We start from the raw sequence: 27288 nt of genomic DNA on the forward strand, positions 1-27288 counted from the left end.
GGTGAGTCTGACAACATCTTCTTATGGAATTTGTTAGAGATGCAAACAAAACAATTTTTATTTTTCCTTTGAAAATTGAAAGAAACGCCATAATTATTAGTCAAATACATCTGGCGTGCAACAGTCCTAGTAATGTTATGCCAGCCAGGCAGCATTAGATCATTATAATTACAAGTTATCTCTTTCTGCTGAGTTTCATTAGAGGATGACTTTGTTCCATCCACCTGCACATGGCCCTGCCATGCTAACGGCAGCCAAAAATAGGCGAAAAATTGCCTATATCGCCTGTAGATGTCATTCACATGGGAATTTTAATTGATTACAGCTTTGAAAAAGTACCCTTTTTTTTTACAAGGAACAAATTCTATCCCTTCTACTGTATATTATTACAAATCAGGACATTTGTTACATAATTTTCAAGAGAATAAAAATATTATTTAAAGATGATTTATTAAAGACATTTTTCCATTATACATCCAAATTCGTGATTCGTGTAGTCAGAAAACCATTACATAACATCCAGTCACATTTGTTTGGGTAACCAGGGCCAAACTGGACAATGTACAACCACACCAGTAACGATGCTTCTTTAAAGGGAGCCTAAACTGAGAGGGATATGGATGTTTCCTTTTAAACAATACCAGTTGCTTGGCAGTCCTGCTTATCTCTGGCAGCAGTAGTGGCTGAATCACGAACCTGAAACAAGCATGCAGCCAGAGCCGGGACAAGGTCCTTCAGCACCCAAGGCTGAGACAGCAAAGTGCGCCCCTCCATCCCTCCCATCCCAGCTGTCACACACTAATTGCTATTAGACTAAGAGGCGCCCCAGGGCCCCCAACATCCCCACCACCTTAATCTCTAGTTATCTGGCTTGCAGTCACTGCTATGTATGCCCTTTTCTTATTTCTTTGTGCTTCAAACACAATTGGGAATGACAGCTGAATGAATTGTGCGCCCCCTCCTACACTGCGCCCTGAGGCTGGAGCCTCTTCAGCCTCTGCCTCGGCCCAGCCCTGCATGCAGCTAATCCAGTCTGACTTCAGTCAGAGCACCTGATCTGCATGCTTGTTAAGGGGCTTGGGCTAAAAGTATTAGAGACACAGGATCAGCAAGAGAGTCAGGCAACTGGTATTATTTTAAAAGGAAAAATCTATATCCTTCCCAGTTTAGGTTGCCTTTAAGCTATGGAATGAATAATATCTAAGTAGTGGGCAGCAGCTCTTGGATCCCAGCTTCAAGTCTTAGCCAGGACACTATCTTCATGGAGTTTGTATGTTCTTGCCATGTTTTGGGGGATTTTCTTACTCATGCTACAAACATGCTGGTCCCTCTTTCCCATTACTATTGACTCTGAAAAGTGCTATGGAAGATACTATATAAGTCAGTCAGTACTATGTAAATAAACAATAATAATAATTGTGCCTGACAGACACCCAGCCAGTATTAGCAAATTAGGTTATACAGCGTATTATTTGTAGTGAATGGACTCCTACATACAATGTGGAGTTTAAGTGCGCACACATGGACAGTCAATGACTGTTGCCTGTAAGGATCGGGACTCCAGTCTATGAATATAACCTTAAAGGGATAAGTCAGGGGAAAAAAATGAATTTAACTCATTTGGGTGCTTATCTCAGGAGATGGAAGCATCTGGATCTTCCTGAGGCTTCCCTCAGCCCCCTGCAGCTGATCGGTGCCCTCGCAGTCCCGCTCCGATGCTCCTGGACCCGCCAGCGGCGACTTCCGGTTTCGCCGTCACCGGCCGACAGGCATGGGAACGCGAATGATTCTTCGCATTCCCAGCCACAATAGCACCCCCTATGCTGCTATTGGCGCATCGGAGCGAGGCTGCGTGGGCACCGATCAGCTGCAGGGGGCTGAGGGAAGCCCCAGGTGAGTTAAACTCATTTTTTCCCCCTGACTTAAGGATCCCTTTAAAGTAAACATAATGGGGAAAAAAGGTCCCAATTTGGGTGCTTATCTCAGGAGGTGGAAGTCACTCACTCACTTCCTTGCTGGTCCAGCAATGAGAACCATTCAAACCCATCGACAAGGGCATGTCAAATAAAAAATCTGGTCTAGGTTTCCCAAATCAATCACATTTTGCCTTATTTCACACTGTTCATCTACCTTATCATAACAGATCTGGTATTTCTTTTTTGGCCCTCATTCCATCTTCTCTTCCCTTGAGTTTTCTCCCAAGAGATATTTTTTCATCTACTCTACAAAGTTACTTTTCAGCACCCAGCCAATCAAAAAAGTACCCATAAGTAGGTATGACAAGCAATGTCAGAATTAAGTTAAATTGGAATAACTTCTGTTACCTTTTGTTTGTTGCTGGCTGAAATTCTTCATGAAAATGTTATTGCTAAGCTATAACACACAAAAAAAAAATTATGTTTACTTCTCAATGCTTTTGGCTAATAGTTGCATTGTTATCCATATTTGTGACATTTAGATCATTTCAGTTCAAAATGAACCAATATAAAAGTTTACCGCAATATCAATATTTCAAAAAGCACTTGTAATTGAAAAAAAGTGATGAATTAAAACAAAATGGAAAGGTAAATAACATATGCTCTCCCATAATATAAAAATTACAATGTACATGGGTCAATTAACTGTTAATAGTACGCTCATAGCTGTGGTAAATAATACTATAATTAATGAATAACAGAAATTATTATTATCATTAATATTATTATTACTATTTAGTATTAATATTGTGCTACCATCTTCCACAGTGCTGTACAGAGTTTATGGTCTTGTCACTTAAAGTGAACCTCCGGACTAAAAATCTACTCAGCAGCACTTAAAAGGCTTGGTGTTTCTTTAAAGGGGCAGTATTGCGAAAATAGTCCTTTTTACTTCATTACATATAAGTTATGTACAAGTGGAGTAATACTTTAAACACGTTTAGTGGCTGAACAAATGTAATTAGTACACTGGCATTACCTATTTGAAGCAAGAGAGCCACGTCAGAATAAACATTTACTGACGTCGATTTAGACAATACCATTATGCTGTAGGAGGCAGCTAAATCAGCTGTTTGGGGTGGCATTATATTTCCCCCTTGAGACGTTAGAAATAGGATCCTCCACCTTGTAACTGCACTCTCGTGCAGTTCTTCAGCTCATGTGAGCCGCGTGACATCACCGCACTTCACAGATCCTAATGCTGCCTGCCGAGGCCCCTTCACCGCTGCTGGCAAGGACATGGACACCTATTGCTGTCCGTTGCTGTGGCTACCAGCTTTCAGCTCTGTGCAGCATTGTGGCAGCAGCACGGAGCAGCCAGGAGTTGTAGCTGTGTCCTGCTAGCATCTAACATTACGATTAAAGTTGTTTTATTCACGAGGCAAGCATTCTTAGAAGGAAAGCAGTAAAAATGTAACTCTTTCCTTCTAAGAATGCTTGCCTCGTGAATAAAACAACAACTTTAATCATAATGTTAGATACTAGCAGGACATGCTTAACAGTTTCACAGCATCAGAACTTTGTTTTTCTTACCAAAGCATCATTTTTAGCTGCATTTTTATCTAAGCTCCACCCATCAAAGAAAATGTTTTCCTATGTTGTTGTTCACGTTGCCTAGCAACTGGGAGAGGTGCTCAGAACACAGGACAGTTGGAACTGTGTCTCATGCTCCCTGTCACCCCTTTCAACCAAAACGATGGCTGCCATCATGAAATCAAACAAATGCCTGTTCTTTTAAAACAGGGTGGGTAAGAGGTTATATTACCTATCTATTTTAATTAACATAACTAATGTAACTTAATGACAGTATGTTTGTTTAGGCTGGAGTTCCTCTTTAACTGTCCCTCACAATCTAACACCTACCCCCTACTACAACTATATCCTCCTGTAGTGTAATGTATTCTAAGGCCAAATTTTAGGGGAAATAACTAATTGGGTTAGCGCTCAGAAATAGTCTCTGCTGTAAAACAATGTTCAGACCCGGTAGTTGATATTCAGCAAATGCAACAGCTTAACATCAGTGAGGCTATAGCTCCCCTGACTTAGAGAGACTCACCAGACTTTAAGGGAAACCAATTAACTTATCTGTATGTTTTTGGGATGTTTGAGGCTACTGGAGTGCCTGGAGGAAACCCTCACATACATGGGTAGAACATACAAATTCTGTGCAGATAAAGCCCTGGCTGGGATTTAAACCAGGGACCCAAGCTGCAAGGCAAGAGTGCTACACCACCATGATGCCAGTGTGTCAACACTTTTACTTATACACAAATAATCATTTTTTGTCCGAATGTATTGGCTATAATTGTCTCCTGAACTATCCGATGTGTTTTCCTGCACACCATGATTTTTTAAAACATATTTTGTGAAGACCATTTCTGTGGTATTATTATTATTATGACAAGTGCCCTGATATTTCTCACAAATTCCATGAATAAGTCTCTCTGCTGCCAGTGAAGAGTGTGGTAACAGAGGCATCGTATAGTTTCAACTCATTGTTGCCCTAACAGCTTCAAAATGATTTTTGTGGTTTTCAAGCTTTCTTTCCCAGAGTTCACATCCAATTATTGCTTTTACTTGTGTGACACAGAGCTGCAATTAATAAACTGCACAGGCATGAAAAGAATTGCTTGTGCAACACAGCAAGAAGACAACTGTTGTTTGCAATGAAGCATGTCAAATCATTGGAAGCAATGTGTCATTTTCCAGACCTTTTGATCTTGAAAGTGTGGAGTATCATGTTAACTTCTGAATCGCATGTGACTTTATAAAACAGAGAACACGTGCTATAGTCTGTATGAATAACACCATACATGCTTTTGTAAAAATAATACAAGAAATATTTCCCCATGAGGATAAGACACAGAACATTTTTATTGTTTTTTCTTCTGGCGGACTCAAAGTGCCAGTGCTGCAGCCACTATAGGCAGTGGCAGTTTAGGGAGTCTTGTTAATGAATACGTGCTGCCTTACTAAACAGGAAGAGCCGAGATTCTAAAAAAAAAATAAAAATACACAGAAATGTTTATTTACCTTCAGCTTTCCCCTGTCTATTAGTCTATTAACCCTTTTGGGACCGGCCGCCTGACCCCCCTTAACCTCCTTGCCAGTTATCCCGAACTCAGTTCGGGGTAACCTGCGCAGGAGGATTTTCTCAGGCCCCGTTGGGCCGATTTGCATAATTTTTTTTCCTACACGCAGCTAGCACTTTGCTGGCTGCGTGTAGTACGCGATCGCCGCCGCCGCTCACCGCCGATTTGCCGCTACCCGCCGAGCCGCCCCCCCCGCCCCAGACCCCTGCGCAGCCTGGCCAATCAGTGCCAGGCAGCGCTGAGGGGCGGGTCGGGATTCCCTCTGACGTCACGACGTCCATGACGTCGGTGACGTCATCCCGCCCGGTCACCATGGCGACCGGGGAAGCCCTGCAGGAAATCCCGTTCTGAACGGGATTTCCTGCTTACTCTGATCGCCGAAGGCGATCGGAGTGGGCGGGGGGATGCCGCCGCTCAGCGGCTACATGATTTAAAAAAAAAAAAAAAAAAGTGCTGCGCTGCCTCCTTGCCGGCGAGAATTAGACCGGCAAGGAGGTTAAGGACCAGGCGTTTTTGCTGAAAAGGGGGGGGGGGGGCATGTTTGGGGGGTTAGGGCAGCTGGATCCCTGCAGGGTCTTGCTGGGCTGTGTCCCTCCGTGTGGCCAGGTGTCCCTCATTCAGCAGCTGCTTTCACTCACCTTCCAGGCTCCAGCGATGAGCCGCACCGGCCCTCTCTGCTCCGGCCGGCATCTCTGCTCCTACTGCCGCTCAGTTCCAGGTCGTGGCTTGATGACATCATCAAGCTGGGCCCGACGCTGACGTCAGAAGGAGCAGAGATATCGGCAAGAGCGGTGGGGAATGGCAGGGAGGTGAGTGGATCCTCTTCTTTCCCCCCTACTGCCGCAGCTGCCAAATTGATCACAACGATCCGCCAGCGATCGTAGTGATCACGTGATCAGCAGCCATACGCGATGGCTGCTGATCACTGAGGAGAGATGTCAGCCGTCATATGACAGCTTAATCTCCCCTCTCCGGTGCGCATGATCGCATCGGGACAGTTCATTAGCGTGGACATTGAATCAATGTCCAGTCAGGGCGGCAGCACCACCTGCTGGACGTAGATTCAACCTACGTCGGTCCCCAAAGGTTAATAAAATATGGTTTGTTACTTTATCGCCTAGCAACAGTTTTTGTTGTTCAGTCCAGACTTCCTGGCATACTCACTGGAGATCGGGCCCAGTGTTTTAACTTTTGGACTGCCATGATTATCTAGAAGTATTCTGTGTTTTTGCATCTATACGCCATGGATTGGCACTTTGAGTCTGCCACAGGAGAAACATATAAGTGTTCTGTGTCTTGTCTTGATATCTAAAGACATTTAGTACAAAACTACCTCTGCCTGCAGCAAACATCCATAAGCCATTTTGTTTCCCCATATTCATGTGCCACAGACTTCTAAAGCATACAGTATTTTGTACAAAGCTTTGGCTCAGTGCCAGCTTTCTACTTTGCTTGAAATATGCAAATAAGTTGATGCAAAATGATGCAAACCTATGTAGTGTGTGCTTTCACTGCTTGATTAGTCAATTTTACAATACATTTTCATAATAACTAGCATAATTCACCATAAATTTATTTGCACCTCCATGATCTACTGATGTACAAGTAGATTGGTTGGTACATGTAGATTTTTGGCAAGACATTTATTAAAATGTAAACATAACAGGCATTGGCTTGTAGCTTTGAAAAAAAAAAAAAAAAAGCTGGCAGATTAAATCTGTATACTCACCTGATGACCCAGGAAGATAGATCCCAGTGGTGTCCCCTGACGATGAACGGACCCGATCCATCTTCATTTGCAGGTCGGTATCATGACATCATGTGACGGCAGTACTTTGCACAAAGTCAACAGGAATCCAAATGATCCGCTACGCCAGGCAGGCCGTTATTGCTGTGCGTTGTCAAAGTCATTTACGCAATCGTGTGCCTGTACCCAGGTTGCAAGATCACAGAAATGATCGCTTATTGCACAAAACATTGTCGCTTGTTGGAAAAATAACGGAGTACTTTACACATTCAATAAAATGTTGTCATGTTGCATCACTTTTATTTCAGTTCTTGGAACTGTAATGAAAATGATGCAACATGCAGTGCCAAAAAATATGCTGGCGCTTTCTAATTCAAGAATAATAATAATTAATAATAAATGTTTAATTTTTTACTTTTTTTTTAGTATAGGAAATAAAAGTTTTTCCTTTGTTAGTGGCTATTATGTGTGAACCATCTTGTTCTTTCTGTAGGGAACAGGTTGAAAATGATGGCAGCACCTGAGCCGGCGGTTTCACCACTGTTTATAGTTTCCAGTACAATGGTAGATCATTTACCATATGGCTGAATGATCTCTAGGAAGAGGGCTGTGTTTCTCTTCCGATAGAAAAACATTTGGCTCCTAGCGCAGCATTCCCAAGGCAAGCAAACACATGTGAGCAAGTCATGAGGCAAACTCATTCAAAATGGTCACAAATTCCCATGCCAGCTATCACACATTTACTCGCCCCTTGATATCCCGTTCCACTGCAGAAAGAAACACATTGAAAAGGGAATGACTTACAGATAGCAGCGCAATCAGTGTTACTACAAAGTGTTTACTACGACTATAAACAATCACTGAGAAAGGCTCTGACTCTTTACATTCCATTTCCTGTGATGTCATACTGATGACTATTGGCACAATATTAGACAGGCAAGCATCTGGGCAGATTCTACTCCCGACTGGTGTAGAACACTTGTCATGATTATTATTTTTTTTTTCTTTTTGGGAGGGTGTGACCTGCTGAAATTATATGTTTTAAAGAAACCAAATGAATAAATGTTTGTTTAAAGAATATTAGATATTTGTTTTAACAGCTTAGGCTTATGAAATGTTGCCTAGAAAATGTTTTTTACGGAGCCGGACTGGAACGATGGTTTAAAGAAGATCGAGTGTAAACACAGGTCATGTAATCAGGCTGTCTGAGGTAAGGATAGTGCTTTACTGGAAATATTTCTGTCAAAGGTGGCAAGAAAAAGAGCAGAGCGCCTGGTCAGCCAGCAGGATCTCATTGTACCAAAAAGTCGAAAGCCACATGTAAAAGCACAATAAATAAATATTAAATATCTTGGACAGAGCCGTTTACATGACTCACTCAGTTTTTGAATAAACATTTGACAGATTACCTTGCCTGGCAGGAGAAAAAAAAGAACTACAAGCATATTTTTGGTTTCATGGATATGGAAAATGACTGATGTGCTGGCCAAGCTGAAATCTATCATTTAAAGCTGCCTGTAACAATATGTAAAAGCCGAAAAAACGTCATCTCCAGAGTTATCAATGGAGACCTTACTGCATTTTAGAAAAACATTTTTTTAAAGAAATGTAACTGAGGTTTTTAGCTAGAGATGGTCAATGAGACACAAAAAACATTTCCAGCTTGGATGCAAATTTAATTGGACCATCCAAAATCTGCAGGAAGGTCATCTGACTGGCCCAATTTCAAACTACATAGAATTTGCTTTATATTTGCAAGCAAGTTGGAATTTTTAGTATCTCCTTGATAAAATACTTTATTCATGAATAGGCTTAAACAATTAAAAGCATTGTTAAAATCTGGCACACACTATTAATATCTGCAAAGTATTTCTCAACATTTTAACTGCAAGCACCCCTTTTTGGAAGATGATCATGACTGAGGATCTTTCAATTGTGAATAACTAGATATTAAAGGAGATCAGTCACAAATATTTAAAAATAAATAAAGTATATACTGTAATATAAAAAGCAAGAAAAAGTTGTGAAGAAAAGTGTAAATAGACTTTAAAAAAAAAAATGAATGATTTTTAATAAAAATTAATTAGAAATGTATTGTATAATAACATTGATGCCTGATTGGAGAGTTGCCAGTACTAAGTAAAAGGGGTGCATAAAAAAAGTTTTTTTTTTTTTTCACATAAGTGAAGTGGAAGATGGTACATCCCCTTGCTCTAGTGTAGGGATGTCAAACTCCAGTCCTCAAGGGCTGAGGTCCTCACATTTTTTGCACAGCTCAAATGAATTGATGGGACTGAATCAGGAAAGGTGCGGTTCATCAATACCAGAACTGAGAGGGATATGAAGGCTGCCATATTTTTTTTTTCATTTAAATTATACAAGTTGCCAGGCTATCCTGCTGATCCTCTGCAGGAAATTGTTTTAGATAGGTATATGCCTTGCCGCTTGAACTATGTACATTCTCCTCTGTAGTGCTCACAAAACAGAGTTATGTGGCCACCACCAAAGCATAAAGACCGCAATCACACTCTTACTTTATTGCACAGGGAGGTCGACTTTAATGAAACGCATAAAAAAAATTAAAACAACAACTCACCCTGTTTGCATGAAATCATATGTAGGGTATTGCACTCACCCCAAGGTAAAGCGCACATTAAATCCACTGACATAAAGTTTATTCCATGATGACCGCGGAAGGCGGAAACCTTGGTTGGAAGAGGAGAATGGGCATTTCTTCCAGTAGTGGCTTTCTCCTATGTTGCTGTACCACAAAGCTGCCATTACTAGCTACAGATTCTGTCTTTAAAGGACCACTGTCATGAAAATCTTAAAATTTAACATAAAAGTAAACACATACAGTGCTGCCCATAATTATTCATATCCCTGGCAAATTTTGACTTAAATTTACTTGTATTCAACCAGCAAGTAATTTTTTGACTGGAAATCAGACAGGTGTCTCTCAAAAGATAATAACATGATGTACAAGAGGTATTATTGTGGAAATGCTTCTCAGTTTTTATTTACATTTGAGCAAAAAGTGTCCAGTCCAAAATGATTCATACCCTTCACAAACTGTCCCAGTCTGTAGGAAAATCCAAAGTTCTATACCATTCCAAATAGTCCAAGCTGTTCTAAAGCATCCTAACTACCCTGATTAATTTAGAACAGCTGTTTTAATCAACTCAACGGGTGAAAAACAGCAGCTCTCTGCAGTAGGTTTGTGGACAGTCATGGCTAAGACAAAAGAGCTCAGTGAGGTCCTGTGGCTGCACATTGTGGCTGTTCACAAGTCAGGAAAGGACTACAAGGCCATTTCTAAATGTTTTCAAGTACCAGTGGCTACAGTACAAAGTATTATAAAAAAAAATAAAAGGTGTTCCACACTGTGGAAAATCTCAGAGGATGGGGTCGGAAGCCAAATGTGACACCTGTGCTGGCCAGGAGGATAGTGAGAGAAGTGAAAAAGAATCTAAGGCTCACCACCATGGCCATCCTGGTGAATCTGGGCTCTGCTGGTGGCAACGTCTCAAGGCAGACAACTGCACACTGCTGGGTTCCACGGATACAGACCAAGGAGAACACCACTTCTCCAGATAAGGCACACAAAAGCTAGCTTGGTCTTTGCAAATGCTCATGTGGACAAAGAAAAAGACTTCTGGTCTTCTGTGTTATGGTCAGACAAAACAAAAATTTAACTGTTTGGTCACAATGATGTTTCCTTTATTTGGCATAAAAAAGGAGAAGCCTTCAACCCAAAGAATGTCATCCACACTGTCAAACATGGTGTGGGAACCTAATGCTTTGGGGGTGTTTTTCATCCAATGGACCAGGGATCCTAATCACAGTAAACAGTACTACGAAAAAAGAGCAATACATGGGGATTCTCAACGACAACATCAGACAGTCTGCAGAGAAACTTGGCCTTGGGCACCAGTGGACACTTCAGAATGACAAAAACACACAGCAAAAATGGTGAAGAAATGGTTAGCAGACAACAACATTAATGTTTTGAAGTGGCCCGCCAGAGTCCTGACTTGAATTCAATTAAGAATATGTGGAAGGAGCTAAAGATCAGGGTGATGGCAAGAAGACCCACCAACCTGAAAGATTTGGAGCTCATTGCTAAAGATGAATGGGCAAAAATACCTGAGGAGACATGCAAAATGCTGATCTGCAATTATAGGAAGCATTTGATTGCTGTAATAGCCAAAAAAGGATTTTTATTGATTATTGAGAAGGGTGTGTATAATTTTGGTGTGGACACTTTTTGCTCAAATATAAATAAAAGCTGAGAAGCGTTTTTTTCCCTACAATAATTCCTCTTGTACATTGTCTTATTATCTTTTGGGAGACACCTATGTCATTTCCCGTCAAAAAATTACTTGCTGGTTGAATAAAAGTAACTTTAAGTCAAATTTTGCCAGGGGAAATTCATATGAATAATTATGGGCAGCACTGTACAAATAAGAAGTATGTTTCTTCTAGAGTAAAATGAACCATAAATTACTTTTCTTTTATATTGCTGTCACTTACATTAGGTCAGTGGTTCTCAACCTTTTCAGCACATGTACCCCTTTGTGGGTCATCCCTAAGCAAATGTACCCTCTCCCGAAGCGCGCCGTGGTGAAAGTGGGTGTGGCCATGCCATAATGTGGGTGGAGCCAAATAGTAGCGAAATACAGGTAGTCCCTGGTTAACAAATGAGATAGGCAGGGACTATGTCCATACTTCATTTTAAAAAAGTTAATGCGAAATCTGCTGTTGCATATTTGTAGCAATTTCAGTAAAATCTGGTATCAGAGGTGACAGCTGACAGCGTATATCTGCAGAGGCGTATATCTGCTGGGCAGGAGTGACAGTACGATTGCCTTGCACTAGTCACGCAGTATAACAGCACACACAATTAGAATCTAATGGCCTCAGCAGGGAAAAAGATTGGAAAAAAAACACCACCAGCCTACCTATTCACTTCACAACTAACACCGCTTCTTCTCCTAATAATAGCTTTCAAAAAGCTTTTGGGATTAGTATTTTTGACAGTGATACACAGTGAGAGCTCCCTCTCATGCGTCCAGCCACATGTAGCAACAGTCTGCAAATGGCGCTGGACGAAAGAGCCTCTGCCTTCTCCTTTGCCTTCCCCTCCCCTTCCCGTGGCCTGCTCTACTATTCCTGTCTACAGGAAAATGCTCAACCATCCCCACCCCCACCCAGAAAAACTATATTCCCCATGTATTGCATACATACAATACATACATACTGTATATGTGCTGCAGAACAGTTTAGAATCAGGGGCATAAATAGAAATCACTGGGCCCCTCATAGGTGCCAAAATTTGGATGGGGCCCCCCATAGGTGCCAAATAATTGTAATGGGGCAGTGTTTCACTATAAAATAATTGTAATGGGGCAGCGTTTCACCATAAAATAATTGTAATGCAGCAATCTTTCACCATAAAATAATCAAAATGTGTGCAGCATTTCACCATAAAAGAATTGTAAAGCAGGAAGCATTTCACCAGAATATAACCGTACAGTGGGCACCAAGAAAATAATCACAATGTGGGCAGCATTTCAGCAGAAAATAATCGCAATGTGGACAGCATTTCCATAGAAAATAAAACTCAATGTGGGCTGCGTTTCACCAGAAAATAATTGCAATTTGTGCAACATTTCACCAGAAAATAATCGCAATGTGGGCAGCATTTTAGCAGAATATAATCGTAATGTGTGCTGCATTTCAGCAGAAAATAAGCTCAATGTGGGCAGCATTTCAGCAGAAAATAAACTCAATGTGGGCAGCATTTCAGCAAAAAATAATCGCAATGTGGGCACTGCAGCATTTTAGCAGGAAATAATAGTACAGTGGGCACTGGGCAGCATTTCACCTGCAACAAAAATAATTTACTCACCTGCCAGAAGTCCCCTCACCCGGCCGGCCTCTGGTGTGCAGCTCTCCGGACGATATTGCTCCTGCAAATCTGTCCATAGTAGTACAATGAAGCTGGCGCACCTTCCAGTTCTGGGTGCTTGTTGTAGTGACAAGGCAGTGCCACTTAAATCATAGAGGTGTAGGTTACATCACCACACCAGTTTTGATGCAACGCAGAATTTTTGCGCACTATTCCACATATACATCCGACAATTGTTTCGGGGGCCGCGCAGGGTCCCCCTTTCTCAAGGCATGTGGCATAATACAGATACACAAAATACAACCCTCTATATACCAGACATCAAACTTCAAAACCCACCCCCAAACCACACAGACACTGACATCATCATTAGCAGATTCCTCCCAGAAAAAAACATAAACAAAGCCATAATCCAAAAACATGAGCCCGATCAGCACCTCATATGTAATAAATTACACTCTCCGTACACTAGCCCATACTGTACTTAGTGTACACAGCCTCTCAGTGGCCCCGCAGATCGGTAGCTTCAGCATGCAGCCTAATGTAAGAAAGTAATCATTAGGCTGCATGCTGAAGCTACCGATCTGCGGGGCCACTGAGAGGCTGTGTACACTAAGTACAGTATGGGCTAGTGTACGGAGAGTGTAATTCATTACATATGAGGTGCTGATCGGGCTCATGTTTTTGGATGATGGCTTTGTTTATGTTTTTTCTGGGAGGAATCTGCTAATGATGATGTCACTGTCTGTGTGGTTTGGGGGTGGGTTTTGAAGTTCAATGTCTTGTATATAGAGGGTTATATTTTGTGTATCTGCATTATGCCACATGCCTTGAGAAAGGGGGACCCTGCGCGGCCCCCGAAACAATTGTCGGATGTATATGTGGAATAGTGTGCAATAAATGTGCGTTGCATCAAAACTGGTGTGCTGATGTACCCAACAGCTCCTGCAAATCGCCCGCGCTGAATGGAATAGCAGGGCTACGAGAAGATGGAGCCTGAAGCCCTGTACTGGAGACACAAATAGTGTCCAGTACAGGGCTTCGAACACCATCTTCCCGTAGCCCTGCTCTGCCTGCCGAAGACTATGCAGGCTGGAGCGGGGCTGCGGGGAATGAACTGGCACGGCGTCTATAAGACGCCGCGGCCAGTTCAACACCTGGGGGGGTCCCAAAATCGGGTGGCAGCAGGATTGAATATCAGCTTTTAAATCTCCCCGCAGCACACGTTATGCTCCATTCACAGACGCTAATGCGGGAGATGTGCTAGAGTAGCCTAGCTCTCTGATTGGCCCAAATGCTGCCTGTCACAGCAGCAGCTCTGATTGGCTGCGATGGTGGTGGGGGCGGGTGTGCCCGCTGCTGTGACAGGCAGCATTTGGGCCAATCAAAGAGCTGGGCTACTACACATCTCCCACATGAGCGCCTGTGAATGGAGCATAGAGTGCGCTGCAAGGAGATTTAGAAGCCGATATACAATTCTAAACTGTGCTGCAGTGGTTCTCCGCCATTTTGTCTGCGGGCCCCTGGGGGACCCCCTGACAGGTACTGATGTACCCCCAGGGGTCCGCGGACCCCAGGTTGAGAACCACTGCATTAGGTAGTAGAAATCTGACATTACCGACAGGTTTTTGGCTAGTACTCATTTCTCCATGGTGGATTCTAAGCAGGGCCTTTATTCTTTATAAACAAAAGATTTATAAAAAAAGATGCTGGTCAGCCTCCGTGCTCACTGCACACTTTTTTGGCAGTTGGACAAAGCAACTGCTATTCACAAAGTGCTTTTGTAAATAAAGAAAACACTGAGAATCCCCCATGAGGAGATGGGCTAGTCGAAAACCTGTCGGTTCAGTCAGATTTCTACTACCTACTGTAAGTGACAGCAACATAGGAGAAAATAAATTTATGGCTCATTTTAATGATCCATATTTACCCGATATTTGTTTGCCACCATTACCCAACTTAATATTAAATCTTTTCTTAGCAGAGATTTGGTATGATATCATCAATGCTGCTGTTGTCACTATGTACTGCTAATGTAGCTTTATTCACAGACTGTTCAGTGCACAGCAGCAAAAAGTATTGAACATTGTTTGAGAGTCTTCATTTTAATAAAGCTTGGTGGGTTGTCCTGGGGGCTCTCAGTATACCAGAGAAAGACACAGGGAAATATCAGGAGCAAGTCGTACAAACTGTCAAGAACATATTACAAGATGGGGATTAGGTGTTCGACTCACATTTTTCAGTTGCTAACACATGGCAACTGCTTTCAATGCAAACAGAGGATTCCCACTTATGCTCAGGTTGGGGTGTCCACCCCTGGTAGTCACTCTTTAGATGGTTAGGCTTATCAATGTTGGGAGCACTTGCAGACAGACTATCACACAGGGAGAGAAAAATACAACCTTTTGACTGATGTGTAAAGTATAACGATGCCTGGGAGGAGGCACCCAGAACAATAAAATACATCAAGGAATATTTGGCCTACATCTCTAGAAGAATGAGCCAGCCCTACAACGGGTACTGGGAAAGATTCTAAGATAGAAGTGCCTGTTCATGTCTCATCTATGCTACCTGGCCCCAGGGCCGGATTACTGACCAGGCAACAAAAGCAGTCGCGTGGGGCCCCATTCAGAGTCAAAAGGGCCCCGATCAGCACATAAACCAGCCCTCGCCATCCTGTCAGCGGTGGCTGGATGGTATAATGGTTAAAGGGACTCTGAGCAGTGCAGTAACTATGGAAAGATGCATATCATTTTAAAGCTCTCTTTCTCCTCTTTCCAATGATATATAAATGGCCACCCTATGCCTTTTAGTTTTCGCTATTTTCGCGATCGAAATCGCGGCCACAGGACGACTTTTCTCCAAAGTCGGCAGCTCGATTCAGCACAATGCAATGAATTATAAGGAACCTGGGGGATATAATTACAAACATCATGCTGTTAGGTGTGAGGATGTAATTAATTAGTTGTGGGTATGCTTAAAGGCATACCTACAGGCATTGCTCGGAGTCCCTTTAAGGGCTCTGCCTCTGACACAGGAGACCAGGGTTCGAATCTCGGCTCTGCCTGTTCAGTAAGCCACCACCTATTCAGTAGAAGACCTTAGGCAGGTCTCTCTAACACTGCTACTGCCTATAGGGCACATCCTAGTGGCTGCAGCTCTGGCGCTTTGAGTCCGCCAGGAGAAAAGCGCGATACAAATGTTGTCTTGTTTTGTCTTGTCAAATGATGCCGTGCGCTGCTGATTGTCTTCAGAGCCAGGCTCTCCTCCTAGGTCCCCCTCCTGCTACTGTGCGCTCTGCTGCTGCCCACTCCTCCCTCCCTTCCCACAGAAAACCACAGCAGCAGCAAGAATGATAGCAGCAGATGGCAAACGCTCACTCACCTATCCATGATCCAAGCGATAGAGATCCCGTCATCTGAAACCCATCTGTCTCTTCTACAGTGTAGCTGCTCGCTCTGAACTTCCTGATTCTCAGATCAGACAGGAAGTAGTAATAGTAGTAGTAACAGAGCGGCAGCACTCTAGAGGAGACAGATGGGCTCCGGATGACGGGACCTCTATTGCTTGGATCACAATAGGTGAATGTGAGTCATCTGGTGCTGTTATTCTCCCCCGCTGCGGCTGACTTCTCTGCTTGACTATCGTATTCACTGGGATGGAGGCTGCATGGTGGCTGTCTAGTTTGGGAGGAAATTGGTTGTTCGGTGGTGGGAGTGGTTATGTAATTCTGTCTGGGGAACGGCTTCCGGTTTGGCGGTGTCCAGAGCTTTCTGCTATTGCCAGGCTGGAGATGCAGGGGGAAAGTGCTGCTGCTGTGATATCTGGCGCCCTCTTCACAAAGGTGCCCCAGCCCCTGAGTGCAAATGTCCCAGCCATTCATCTCTCACTCTGCATTTTGCCACTGCTATTCCCTGCATTGTGCACCCACAGAGGAAAGCGGGCTGTTGCCCATAGCAACCAGGAACTCGGCTGCCCCGGTGTGTGCGGCATGTTGCTGTGCAGCTGCACCTTCTGATTCTATTACGACATGATGGGGGGGGGGGCCAAATCAGTTACTTTGCTTAGGGCCCCATTTAGCCTTAATCCGGCTCTGCCTGGCCCAACTTGCTACTGATCTGACAAAGCAGGGTCAACCTGCGAAACACGTAGTCTTTGTGCAAATAAGTATTTTTCCCAGTAGCCATTGTATGACTGGCTCATTCTTCTGGAGAGGTAGTCCAACCTATTACTCTCTATTTTAATTGTTTATGTATTTTATTGCTCTCGGCTCCTCCTCCCAATAATTGTCTTCATTGTAATAGATTTTCACTAGATTATTATTTTAGAAGGTCTAATGACAGATAAAACTATTAAGTAAACCAGTATATGCATGCCTTTGCAATGATTCAACCTATCTGACAAATGTGACTCTGGGCCTTGAACATGTTGTACAGAAAAAACTCAACAACTTAAACAGTAATGGCCTAAGAGGTTCAATCAACTTTAACACACTTAAACTTAAAAACATTGTATAAGTTACATCAATAAACAGCTTGGACAGATGTTTCCTTTTTTGAGACACCTGTCTGCCACTTAGCTCGAAAATGCCAATATATAAACGATCACTTTATTGCATTGTGTAAAAATCTATGTAATCTGAAATTAAATTTGCTTTGTTTACTATCACTATCTGGATGTTTCTTAAACATTCTCTAACCATAGTGGCGGCTAAATCAAACAACTGTCATGCTCACTGGGCCGAGCACTCCATATCAGCCAGTGAAATGATTAAGAACTATATCTGTATCTATAACTGTCTGGCCAAGTGATCATTGAACGTTGTGTTCTTGTCTGTGTAAATATGGTTAATGCTTGCTTGTTAACCGCTGTTAAATCAGTGTTGTTGCTACAGTTGCATCAGACCTTGAACAAAGTAAACAACTTGGGAATTTCTAAAATCAAGACGACTTTATAGGTCACTTATTAGAAAACTTTATTTTGTAATGTCTTCTAATGTCTTTTCTTGACCGCAATAATCTTGGTGTGCTCTATGCTATGTGTCTGTGTGTGATCATTTTATATACTGTACTATTCAAAATGGTTATAAAGTAAACTCAATGCTTGTCCTTCTTTAGTATGAAATTGTGATGACTCAAAAATAAGCATAGTGTGCTGTTCTTCCTGTATTTCCACTATATAGCCTACTGCCTTCTTTAACATGACCCAGAGAGGGCTTAGCTCTCTATAGTGCTACCTGTATGAGGATTTGCCTCCTGTCGTATGACCTTGAGAGTGCCATGCTTCCTCTATGTGCTGTATCAATAAATATTTGGGGACATCACTGGTTATATTACCTTCTACCCAGGGCCGGTCCTGGACTTTCTGCTGCCTGAGGCAAAGATCGTGAAGGCGCCCCCCCCCCCCCCCGGTGGACAACCCCCCCCAATATGTTATTACTGCTGGTGGTGCTCTTTATTATAACCCCCATCTGCTGTACATAAACATTACATCCCCCACACGAAAGACCAACCAACCGTGAAAGAAAGCCTGCCTGAGGCAGCAAAGTGACTGACTCACCGCCGGGGATGGGGTCTCCGGGTCTGGCGGCGGCGATCATGGCGAAGGACGGGCGTCGGGACTCGGTCATCCGCATCCAGCATGCATCTTGCACTGTCTGGCAGGCAGGGTGACAGAAGGCTGCGGTGGCCGGCGGGCATGCTCCAGCCTCCAGACCATCTCGGATCTCGCCGCGCTGGCGGGCAAGGCCGGTGAGCGGCGGCCGGCAACAGCCAGCCAGGCTCATCATCATAGTCACGGTCACGTCGGCAGCGCTCAGTGACTGACCATGTCCATGACCATGACAATCAGGCAGGGCAGCAGAGCGGGCGGAAGCCCCTGCCATCAGCAGGCTTAGGCAGCGCTGCGTGCCTGCATCACAGCCTTGGAGCTCGGAATCGTCGAACCGGGAGGCCGGGCCCGGCGGCATCATGGGTGGCACCAGAACTGGCAGGCGGTGCACACAGCCTAATGGGGGGGCGGGTCCCAGAACACAGTCCGGGTGGACTCGGTCTCAGCAGAGGGTCACTCACCGTGTGTGCAGTGCAGGCACGGGGTCGGAGGCGGGGTCGGGCACCACAGGAGCAGCCGGACTTCACTGCAGAGTCTGCACTGCAGCCTGCACTCTCTCTCCTCTCCGCAGTCACACTTCCTCTTTATGTCTGGTGCCGCCCCTCCACTTCCTGCCGCCTGAGGAACCCGCCTCACCCCGCCTCATGGGCGGGCCAGCCCTGCTTCTACCCAAAGGGGAGCACGATCCAGCAAATACAATAGTCATAGAATTAACTAGACCATTCAGCTTAAATGTTATATTTATAACACATTTTATTGTAGCAAAAACAAATATAAAATCAGCATTAAAATAGTGCGTCTAAACAACAACTCATCTATGCTAGCTATGCTGGCATGTCACACCAACACACAGTGCACACACACGCCCCACATACAGCAATGTCCTTATTACCAGTGGCTCTGTGTATCAAAAGTAACACTGTGGGATCAGAGACAGAGTCCATGCTCCTCTTGGTCAGCGTGTCTGAAACTCCAATACATCGGTGGTAGCATGTGTGCTATGTATAGGCTATGTCACAGCCAAAGCCTGCACCCACAGCATATGCATGCACAATAACAACCTGCTTTTCCTTAGTATTACTATAGTCAATGATTTAGTATTCTTATTATTTCTGACATGTGAATTAAACAGAAGTCAGGTTTAAAAAAAAAAAAAAAGAACTTTAGGACAGTCTGGATTTATTTGAAATGCTTTTTTTCTTCTTTGATCTTAAATTGAAGACAAAGACACACAACATTTATATTGCAGTTTTCTCCTGGCGAACTGAAAGCACTTCTAGGTGCACTTCACAGGTGACCAGGATCAACAAGGATCCTTGCCCAAAAACTTCTTACTGTTTTATGTACTGGCTTGAGCCGGGATTCAAACCCTGGTCAAAAGCTTCAACCCCACATCAAAGGCCTTCACTAGTATGCTATCCAGGATCCAGAAGGCTATCCAGGATCCAGAAGGACTGCAATGATTAAACCACATATGCTACATATACACTTGAAAGATAAATGAAAGATATCAGACCAATGTTACCCCCTTCCATGTAGTAAGAAAGCCATACCTACGCGTACGAGAGAGAACGGCGCCGGAGACTTGGGTGCAGGACACAGTCAGTATATGGCTGATCCTGCTGCCGCACAAGTCCGGGCCGTGTTAATTACTATTCCCCCTCCAGGCCGACATGGATAGTGGGGGAATGAAATAATTTGGCTTCCAACAATTGCTGGAACCTGAATTATTGTTTTAAAAGCAACGTCAGATCCATCTTCTGACGGCGCTGAAGTTACTCCCTGTGCCTGCGATAGCCGTAGTTCCTATTACGGCCTATGGTGGCGCCGGCTGCGCCCAAGTCTCCTGCGCTGCTGCGCCCAAGTGTCCAGCGCTGGATTTACCGTGTTCGATACCTACACAGTCTATTCTATTGTGCTGAACTCCCCATCAGATAAAAATCTTTGCAGGATGCTCTACACAAAGATGCTGTACACATTCAAAATATCATTATCTGCAAAAGATCTGTTCCTGCAAAAGATTCATTCCTGCAAAATGCATTCATAGTCTATGATATCTGCAGATCTCATACACACCTTGTTTAACAGACATTCATCTGCAGATTAGATCCACCAGTACGGATTTTCAGATCTGCAGATGATTCTCAGATATGCAGATGAAGTCTGTTAAACAAAGTGTGTATGATGATCTGCAGATATCATAGACTATGAATGCATTTTGCAGGGACGGATCTTTTGCAGGAACAGATCTTTTTCAGATACTGATCTTTTGAATGTGTGCAGCACCTTTGTGTGCAGCATCTTGCAAAGATTTCTGTCTGATGGGGAGTTCAGCTCAATAGAATAGACTGTGTAGGTATGAAAGATATCAGACCAATTTTACCCCCTTCCATGTAGTATGAGAATACTACATGGAAGGGGGTAAAATTGGTCTGATATCTTTCATTTATCTTTCAAGTGTGTACACACCATTCTCTACACTTTCAACCACCCTCAGGCCTCTTGCACACTGCAAGCGATTCAGATTCAGATTCCGCTTTTTAATCAGTTTTTACATCCGATTCAGATTCCGATTTGCAGTTTGCTCCCTGCACACTGCAAATCGGAATCTGAATCGGATGTAAAAACTGATTAAAAAGCGGAATCTGAATCACTTGCAGTGTGCAAGAGGCCTCACTGTTGCATAATACGACCCAGAAGAGGAGTAAAAATGTTTGCTCTCCAGCTGCAAACAATTTTTAAAAAATCTGGGCAAATCCAAGAAATTTAAAGTGTTACTTCTAATCAGATGTTATTCATAATGTGAAGATTGGAAGTTGGTGGTACAAGGAAGTAATTCATTAACTTAATTTAATTCAATATTTTAAGTATGCTTAGTCCTTAGAAATGTCACTTTCACATTGAAATTAGCATTTTTGCTTGATTCAAAATGTTCATGAAAATAGAATAGCATTTTTGAAATTGACACATTTTGAAAAAAATAAGACATTTCTGGAAAAAGCATTTTCTTATTTCTTATTGACTTCAACCCATTTGCTAAAAAATGTATTTTTGTGTGCATGCCCATACATTTCTGCATGTATATTGATTTGCACAAAATGTGTTTTCTCATATCTATATATTTTCTTGTAGAAGCAATGGGTTTGCTTTAAGTAAGCATAGCTCATTTTTCTATTGAAAGGCAGACAGCAGTGACAGACCGCTGTTTCAGGCTTAGTTGCCCCCCTTTCTCAAACTGCATTAGCATTAGTCTGAGAAAGAGTTACTTAGCTCAATACATGCAGGAATGTTCTCTCTATCTTAAAGAGAATCTGTATTGTTAAAATTGCACAAAAGTAAACATACCAGTGCGTTAGGAGACATGTCCTATTCACCTCTGTCACAATTACGCCGCTCCCCGCTGCATTTAAAGTAGTCAAAACAGTTTTTAAAAGTTTGTTTGTAAACAAACAAAATGGCCACCAAAACAGGAATTAGGTTGGTGTACAGCATGCCCACACATAGAAAATACATCCATACACAAGCAGGCTGTATACAATATTCCTTTTGAATCTCAAGAGATCATTTGTGTGTTTCTTTCCCCCTGCAGCTCTCACCCACTGAAGAGTGACAGGCTGGTTGTTTCTTCCTGCAGACAGCTCTGCCCATGTATGTGACTCCTTTCACAACAGAGGAGGATTTATCCAGCTTGTAAAAGATAAGAGAGCAGAGAAAAACTGGCTAATGTAGATAACACACACACACACAGACACACGCGCACACACAAACACACACACACACACACACACACACACACACACACACACACACACACACACACACACACACACACACACACACACACACACACACACACACAGGAGTGTGCTTAGAGGGGGCCTGGAGGGGGGCATGCATCACAGATCCACAATACTGAAGCAGGCAGTCTTCCAGACACAGGGCGACAAGTCCGGCAGGGGAAAGATACATTGATTTATTACAGAGACGGTGATAGTCGAAAGTGCTGCAGTAAGGCAGAGCACATTAGAACAGGTTTAGGAGCTTGTAGGATGGTAGAAAATAGGATGAAATTTTTGTTACAGAGTCTCTTTAACACACTATAATGCTTTTCCATTTTGAGAAACTGAATTACTTTTTAGGAATATTTCATTAATTTTCTTTTGAATATATTGTAAATGAAATCAGGGTCACCACTATTTATTTTTCTAAGAATATTCTTCACAAAAAAACAAGGTTATAACAAGGTTAATCTCGTGGCAAGCACAAAACAATGTTTACAGATCTAATTTTTAAGTGATTGGCATGTTAAGTTATCTTTGCACATACTTAACACTGTGATATAACAGTTTTTACCATTTTTAAAATGTATGATGTGGGTAAGTGTCAGGGGTCTAGTCCTGGGAAAAGAAGTGAGTGGACTCACCTAGAAAACTAGAAAAAAAGGGGCTTGGTCAAACATACTGTGGGCGTGGTCATGGGTGGGGCCAAATATACATGACCTTAGCAGTGATGTAAAAGGAAAAGGTCTGCCATGGAAGTTTGAGCTCTGCGGTAGTGTATCCCCCCAAAATAGATGTAATCTGACAGCATTTCACCAAAAAGACACATAATCTGGTAAAAGTTCCTCCAAAATACAGATAATATGGCAGTGGTTCCCCCAAAATAGATAATGTGGCAGCAGCAGTTCCCCCAACATACACAATTTGGAAGCAGTTCCGCACAATACTGCAAAACCTGGCAGCGGAACACCCAAAATACATATAATCTGGCAGCAGTGGTCCCCCAAACATACACAATCTGGCAGCATTTCCCCAAAATACGCATAATCTGGCAGCAGCCGTTCCCGTAACATACACACAATCTGGCAGCTGTTCCCCAAAATACACGTAATCTGGCAGCAGCCGTTCCCCTAACATACACATAATCTGGCAGCCAGTTCCCCAAAATACATAACAGCGGTTCCACAAAAATGCAGATAATCCGACAGCAGTTCCCCCAAAATAGGTACCCCCAGCATAGGTAGCCAGGTCTATAGGTGTCCCCAGTAGCCATGAGTATAGTAGTCCCCAGTATATGTAGCCAGAGGTATATGTGCCTAGTATATGTAGCCAGGGGTATACGTGCCCAGTATATGTAGTCAGGGGTATATGTCCCAGTATATGTAGCCAGGGGTATATGTCCCCAGTATATGTAGCCAGGGGTATACGTGCCCAGTATATGTAGCCAGGGGGTATATGTGCCCAGTATATGTAGTCAGGAGGTATATGTGCCCAGTATATGTAGCCAGGGGTATACATGCCCAGTATATGTAGTCAGGGGTATATGTCAAAGTATATGTAGCCAGGAATATATGTGCCCAGTATATGTAGCCAGGGGGATATGTGCCCAGAATATGTAGCCAGGGGTATACGTGCCCAGTATATGTAGTCAGGGGGTATATGTCCCCAGTATATGTAGCCAGTGGGTATATGTCCCCAGTATATGTAGCCAGGGGGATATGTGCCCAGTATATGTAGCCAGGGGTATATGTGCCCAGTATATGTAGTCAGGGGGTATATGTCCCCAGTATATGTAGTCAGGGGGTATATGTCCCCAGTATATGTAGCCAGGGGTATATGTCCCCAGTATATGTAGCCAGGGGGTATATGTCCCCAGTATATGTAGCCAGGGGGTATATGTCCCCAGTACATGTAGCCAGGGGGTATATGTCCCCAGTATATGTAGCCAGGGGGTATATGTCCCCAGTATATGTAGCCAGGGGGTATATGTGCCAAGTATATGTAGCCAGGCGGTATATGTCACCAGTATATGTAGCCAGGGTGTATGTGCCCAGTATATGTAGCCAGGGGGTATATGTCCCCAGTATATGTAGTCAGGGGGTACATGTGCCAGAATAGGTAGCCAGGTGTCCCCCCAGCAGGAGGGGAGCAGCGCAGAGAAGACGGAGAGCTGTGAGCAGTGGTGGAGAAGGGGGCCATCTCCCTTCCTTCCCTCGCTCTCCCCTCCACAAGTAATGTGTGCGGGCAGCCGGCAGCCGGCGGGACTTACCTCTCCTCGTCGTCGGAACACCGGATCTGCATGCCGCAAGTCTAGTCTGGTTCAGACTAGAGCAGCGGCACGCAGATCCGGCGCCGGAACGAGGAGAGGTAAGTCCCGCCCGCTGCCGGCTGCCCGCACACATTATTTGTGGAGGGGAGAGCGAGGGAAGGAGAGCCCCCAGGTGAGAGAAGGGGGGGAGATGGCCCCCTTCTCCACCGCTACTCACAGCTCTCCTTCCACTGCGCTGCTCCTTCCACACAAGCCAGCGTGGACGGCGTCCACCCTAGGGAAATAGTAAGTGGACGCGGTCCACGCGCGTTCACGCCCCACTCGACCCCTGGTAAGTGTCACACTTATGTCCTCACCTTTAAAAGAGAACAAGCTGTTAAACAAATAATGGATTAATGTATTTAGGCTTCCAGTGTGTTTCTTACTTTTTTAATAAGCTCAGCTAGGGGGGGGGGGGGGGAGTTTGTTGTAAAATATTGTTGTAAAATATTTTACACTTTCCGACATTATTATTCATGTTATATATATATATATATAGAGAGAGAGAGAGAGAGAGAGAGAGAGAGAGAGAGAGAGAGAGAGAGAGAGAGAGAGAGAGAGATGGATTTACCATAAGGATCTGCAGGCACATGCCTAGAGGCCCCTGATTGATGATGGTAAGGTGGCTCATTCCCTTATCAGAGTGTCTTCCTCCCAATGCAGAGTCCTAAGAGTGTGATTCCACTGACTAGATCTCCGTTCAGTAAGGGGCACCTCTAGCTATTCAATACTTAGGTTCCTCTAGCCACCTAATACTGGGGTGCACCCCTAGCTATCGATGATGGGCAAGGGAAGTAGCTATCGATGATGGGCAAGGGAAGTAAAGAACATGTAACAGCTGGGCCAGCCATCACATTTGGCGGGGGTTTGTAGGTTCATGGGGGAGAAGTCTAAGGACATCTGTGCCTCTAGGCTCCTGTGATGTAAATCCAGGCCTACATATATAAATCTGAAATGCATGTGTTATTTTATATAGTATTCATAAAAATCCCGCCTTCATGTATACAGATTGACATATATATTAAGAGTGACAGCAATGAGTGGTGAGTGGGTAATAGTTACTTGTCTATATGTAGGCTTACAAAAGTGCTAATTATATATTTAAAGGAACAGTTGTAAAGTGCCTGCAAATGAATTGCCCATTTTGCCCCTATGTAAGCACTGGCCCTGTTTGGTCTAAGAGCGTGACTGAGAAAACATTACTGCAAGTGGATCACCATTATAACCAAAAAACAACTAGAAACCTTCGCTATTTTGGAGGAGGTCTCACAAAAGTAAGTACACCTCTCACATTTTTGTAAATATTTCATTATTTCTTTTCATGAGACAATACTAAAGATATAAAACAAAACAAAAAAGGACCAGCGGGAGAACACAATGGTGTAGTGTGTTTAGAATACAAGATACAAATACAAAGTTGCAATAAAGTTTATACTCACAAGTGTGGGTTTCCACAAAGGCAACCACCGTAAAGGTAGGTAGGGAGATTACACCTGACCCCACTCAACCTTTTTCACAGGTTAAAGCAGTAGGATCATCCATACTATGCCAGGGGAAAAAAACACATATATAAGTAGATAAATGCTTGATCTACTTACATAACACATGTATTATACTGTCCATGTTTTGATTTCAGTGAATGTTATATAGTAAATGACAAGAATTCCGTTCCTAGTGGGAGCCATGTCTTTTGCCCACAGTTAAGGCTAACTCGTGATGTCATTTCTGCCCTTTACTTTTTTTCTTGTCTCCTCCAATCACTGAGTCGCCTCAGCCTTGCTTGTAAACACAAGTGAGTAGGGGATTAGGTTTCAGATAAGCAGCTGGCAGGGAAATAAAGGAAAGAGGAGGAATACATTATAGATAAAAAGAACCCCCATCATGCAATTCTTTGGCACCGACTACTAAAGGCAATTACCAAAAAGAACAAAGCTAATCCAGGCCTCGCTTGCCAGTAATCAAAAACCTCCTTTATTGTGGACAGACAACCATAGAATTGTATCAAAATCACATTAAAACATTAAAACCGCTACAAAAAGCCCTAGGAATGTCACATCACTTCCCCGCTACCCCACACGCGCCACTCATCCAAACATTCATTCCAGCCACTATAGAGTATATATCTGCTTGCAGCTATATAGTGCGATATTTGGTAGTTCCTAAATTCCTGTAATAGCTATTACTTGGATGTCCTCCTGCAATCAATTTGTTTCTTCTATCCCAGTCTATTGCAACCAGTGCAGTCCATCTGATAGATCTCTATTGCTTCAAATATTCCAGTTTCAGCAAAGCACTGATTGCAAGCCAGTTCAATTCAGGTCCAAGCATCAGCAGTTCAACCGACTACTAAAGGGCCCGTGTTCCTTAAGAATGTGATAACTCCAAATCATAACAGCAGAAAAAGTTTTGAAAGTTTTGAATGCAGGATTAGCATCTTTATCACTTAATACACTCAGACCAGTTGCTGTTGAAATTTGATTTTTATGGTGACGATACCGCTTTAAAGGACCACTGTCACAAAAATCTTAAAATATATATAAACAGATACAAATAAGAAATACGTTTGTTCCAGAGTTAAATGAGTCATAATTTACTTTTCTCCTACGTTGCTATTACTTACAGTGAGTAGTAGAAATCTGTCATTACCGACAGGTTTTGGGCTAGTCCATCTCTCCATAGGGGATTCTCAGTATGGCCTTTATTCTTTATAAAAACATTCCCTGAAAAAGATTTATACTACGATGCTGGCCAGCCTCCCTGCTCACCGTACACTTTTTTGGCAATTGGACGGAGCAACTGCCATTCACTAAGTGCTTTTGAAAATAAAGAAATCCCTGAGAATTCTCCATGAGGAGATGGGCTAAT

The sequence above is a fragment of the Hyperolius riggenbachi genome, chromosome 4, assembly GCF_040937935.1.
Source record: "Hyperolius riggenbachi isolate aHypRig1 chromosome 4, aHypRig1.pri, whole genome shotgun sequence".
NCBI classification, from domain to species: Eukaryota; Metazoa; Chordata; class Amphibia; order Anura; family Hyperoliidae; genus Hyperolius; species Hyperolius riggenbachi.